General features: G+C 36.8%; 1 long non-coding RNA gene across 1 annotated transcript; it reads left to right on the forward strand.

The window, feature by feature from the left end:
* The first annotated feature begins 285 nt into the window (after window positions 1-285).
* On the forward strand, window positions 286-1016 carry LOC148870922 (uncharacterized). The gene is made up of 2 exons (XR_016107954.1): window positions 286-369; window positions 493-1016. It is a non-coding gene; the product is annotated as an uncharacterized LOC148870922 (long non-coding RNA).
* Window positions 1017-4438: the final 3422 nt, after the last annotated feature.

A 4438-nucleotide genomic window follows, 5' to 3' on the forward strand; every position in this document is an offset into this window, starting at 1 on the left:
CAAGGTCCTCGCTCCGTGAACCATATTCCTTTAATTGAACACTGTCGTGAGTCAAGCACCTGGAGGTCGTCGTCCATTAGTTCAAGCTTGTAGGTGGGAGCAGATTCGATCATTCCACCCTTCCATGCCCTCTTTCTCGATTATTGAACACATCGAACTCACTAGAATTCCCGTTGGCAGCATCAAACCATCGATTAGGACATTACTAAGATACTCACCCTGAACCGGATCTTCTCTATATTTCCTTTGACAGGGAGGATTTGAGGTTGGGGAGAAGATCGATGGAATAGGTTCCATCAGATTCTCTCCCGTATGTGTTACTCTCAACCCAGTCCGATCTGAACATTCTTGCCTGTTCTTGTGTGCTAGGTCATTATTTATTTATTTATTTTTCTCTCTTTCCATTATATCTTTGAGATTTTGTTTACTGGGTTAAATGCCATTAATGATTTGGTGTCAGTTCAGTTTTTGCTTTTTCTTTGTTTGCTCTAGAGTTCAGGTTGTTGAAGGTGTAGGATTTAAAGTTCAGTTTGTCATGGATGCGACTATGGTGATGATCAGATAACAGTGATGCAAAGCGATCCGAAAATGGACGCTGATAGGGGAAGGAGAAGAAAGAGAGGGAGCGTAGATGGGGAGAAAGATGGTGGGAGAAGGAGGATCGACGTTGAGTTTGAATCTGCTGCTGCAACCAAAGAAAGGGAAAAAGGGAAGAACAATAAGCCAAATGAGAGAAGAGGAAAAGATTGGATTTAAAGGGGTGCCGCCGCTGCGTTATACTTCTGGGTTCGAACGGGAAAGAAGATAAACAGTGTTGGAGAAATGGTAAAATAGGTATTTTGAAAAAAAAAGATCATCTCTTTAATTAATTTTATATAAAATAAAAGGAAGGTTTATACTAAAATGGATGGTCCTGATCTTCTATTATGTATCTTTATATTTCATTCAAGTTTGTCCAATTAATTATTACTTTTCTTATCAATTATAAAAAGGACCATTACCCAACATTTTTCACTCATATGTAGCCATGGGAGGGGTGGATTAGATGTGAACCTAACCTTTACCGTTTATTTTATTTTCTGTATTAAGTGGATGCTCTAAAATTCGAGCCCGTGTTTCCACACTTATCAGCCCAAGTTTTATTATTACACCTAGAGACTGCTCCCTCAATATGCCATGGTTCTGAGAATCATTCAGCATTGGATTTTCTTGGACAAGGCATGATCTGATTCTAACTTGATTAGAGCTTTCTGGGTTTTGGGTCCTTTTGAGTTATCTATCATTTCTATGGGTTGGAGTTCAGTTGGGTTGTTTATTTTCATTTCTTATGCAAACCGTTTGGATCCAAATCGTAGGGTTTGTTTAAGTTTCCTACTATATGCATGCGACCATAACCATATTTAATAATGGGTGTACCGGAAGTCTGGAACAAATATTGATCCTGGACATAGACTAGTTTGCCACTCACAAGTCACAACCCCATATTTGAATCCAGATCCAGAATCTGACTCAACCATTTGATACGTAAACAGATTTTCAAAACAAAAACATGAAAACATGTTTTTGGTTGTGTATGAGTTTTTTATTTTCAAAACAAAAACCAAGGTTTTTAACCATTGTTAAGCTAGACGGTCAGACCGTTCAGACCAAAAACTGGTCACTCCTATGGTTTTGTTTTTACTCTAAACCGTCATCTAGCTAAAAACTGTTGAAATGGTCAAAAACCTGTTAACCCGGACAATCGAACCATCAACCCATTCGACCCGGGTAATGGGTAGCAGTTTGCCATTTAAATTAATTTTGATTAATTATTTAATTTTAAAATAAAAATAAAACAAATTAAAAAATGTCCAACAAGTCCCAACTAAACTTCTCTCGTTCGATGCCTCTCTGTTTAGGGTTTTGTTTTGCCAAAACGTAACATCTCCTTCAGGCTTCACCGAAGAAGAGAAATGGCGGCAATCAGTGGCCACGATGGAGTGACTGGTTCAGGGTAAAAATCCATACTCCACAGTACAACATCTCTTGAAGAGATGGTGGCATACTGGCACCTACATTTCCGAACAACCAACCGCCAGCGACAACCACTATGGAAGGATTGCAGCCACGATTATCAAGTAAAAAACTTGCTTTTTTGTTTTTTTTCCTATTTTTTTTCTCAGACCTCTGCACATTAGACATCTAGGTTCTCATTTCTTTTTTTAGGGAAAATTCCAGATTAATACATTGTACTTTGGGTCTAGTGCCACTTTGGTCTCCAAACTTTAAAATGCGACAAATTAGTACCCGAACTTTCAAGATGTGTCAATCTAGTACCTGCCGTTAACCAGCTGTTAAGTGCCACTTGAAAAGACAAAAATACCCTTTGAGTGTCATCTAATTCTCTTTATCAACCATCTAAACATTGACAAAAAATGTACAGTCCCAAATCCTTACCTCTTCTATTCAAGAAAATTGGGGTCAGCTGAATGTCCACTGTGATGTAACCCCAACTTTCTTGAATAGAAGAGGCAAGAATTTCAGACTAATCACTTTTATCAACATGTGGATGGTTGTAGATTACACTCAAAGGGCATTTGTGTCTTTTCAAGTATCACTTAACGGCTGGTTAATGGATTGGTTAATGATAGATACTGAATTGACACATTTTGAAAGTTTGAGTACTAAATTGTCGCATTTTAAAGTTTGTGGACTAAAGTGGCACTAGGCCCAAAGTACATGGTACTAATAATTGGAAAATTTCCCTTTTTTTACAACACTGAGAGCTTTATTGCACTGACAACCACCACTTATGCTGACTAGCAAGTATTGAGCAGCAGAAACTCCATTGAACCACTATAAAATCTCATCCTCTATTTTCTACTTTTCTTCTTATTTCCTATTTTCATTAATTTTTTGGTGTTTTCTGTATTTTTTGTACTTTCTATATTTTATTATTTTTATATTTATATATTTTAAAAATTTCATATGATTTTTTTTGTTTTTCTATATTTTATTTAATTTTATGGTACTTTTATTATTTATATTATTGTTTTTAATTTATTTATGATGTCATGGTTCGAATGGTTTGACTGGATGGTTGAACCATTGAACCGAAAAGCGATGCCCAGAACAATTCCATTTCTGGGTCGGTTTTCAAAAGCTTGACTAAAAGAATAAACATGTTCTTGAATGTATGGTTTTAAAAACATATGTTCGCCTATTTATATTTTTACATTATAAAATTTGTTTTTTGTTCTAGAAATCATTATTTTTATAGTTCAAAAACATGTATTGTTTTTTTTTTAACAAAACCAACTTCTTTTTTCTTTTTAAGAAGCAAAAACAAGTTGATTTTGTTTAAAAAAAAATAAAAACAATTCATGTTTTTAAAAAGAGAAATGTTAGAGTACAGGTATGAAAGAAGATGAGATATAATATACGATTTAAAACAAAAACATATTTTTCAAGCACGAAATTCAAGAGAACATTTTTGGTTTCAGTTTAAAAATACAAAACAGATTTCGCAACAAAGAACATGTTTTCCATGTTTCTTGTTTTAAAAAGTTTTCCATATCAGATTATTTGAATTTGTTTGTGAAACTCTCTCTCTTTTGTTTTTTTTTTCCTCTTTCAAATTATAAGAATTCCCCCTCTCTCCTACCAACTCTCTCTATTTCTCTCTTTTGTTTTTTTCTTTCAAATTACAATAATACCACTCTCTCTCTCCTACCAACTCTCTCTCTTTTGTTTCTTTCTTTCAAATTACAAGAATGCCACACTCTCTCTCTCTCATTATAAATTACAAGAATGCCACTCTCCATCTGAGAGAGACCTCAGCTCGGCATCTCGACTGCTAGGGGACCTGCAATCAAAGGTAGTCGAGTTCGAGTCGAGCCGAGCTCGAACTTCTTAGCTTAAGCTCAAGTCTCTAATTCGAATCGAGCTCGAGCTAGACGACACCTCGACCACTGAGGGAGACCTCAGCTCAACACCTCAACCACTAAGGGAGGTCTCGGCTCAACACCTCTACAGCTGAGGGAGACCTTAGCTCATCACCTTGTCAACTAAGGGAGACCTTAGCTCGACACCTCTCTTGCTAGGGAAACCTCAGCTCGGCACTTTAGCAGCTGAGGGAGACCTCAGTTTGGCACATCAACAATTGAGGGAGACTTCGGCTCGAAACCTTGGCTTGACACCTCAGCTGCTTTAGAGGCCTACAATCATAGGTAGTCAAGCTCAAACTTCCGAGCTTTTGACTCGAGCTGAGCTTGAGCTTGAGCCTAATAGTTTATGAGCGAGCCCCTACAACACAGGGCCCCCTCGCTAGTATATATATTAATAGGATTGGGGTGCTCTCTCCATACATGAAATGGAATCTACTCGTCCCACGTGAGAGCAACCCATTTCCTATTAATTATATAAATATTGTTAGATAATTAGATTTGTATAATTATCT

This window comes from Nelumbo lutea, chromosome 2 (genome assembly GCF_056320005.1).
Source record: "Nelumbo lutea isolate HS-2025 chromosome 2, American lotus-T2T, whole genome shotgun sequence".
In the NCBI taxonomy this organism is placed as follows: Eukaryota; Viridiplantae; Streptophyta; class Magnoliopsida; order Proteales; family Nelumbonaceae; genus Nelumbo; species Nelumbo lutea.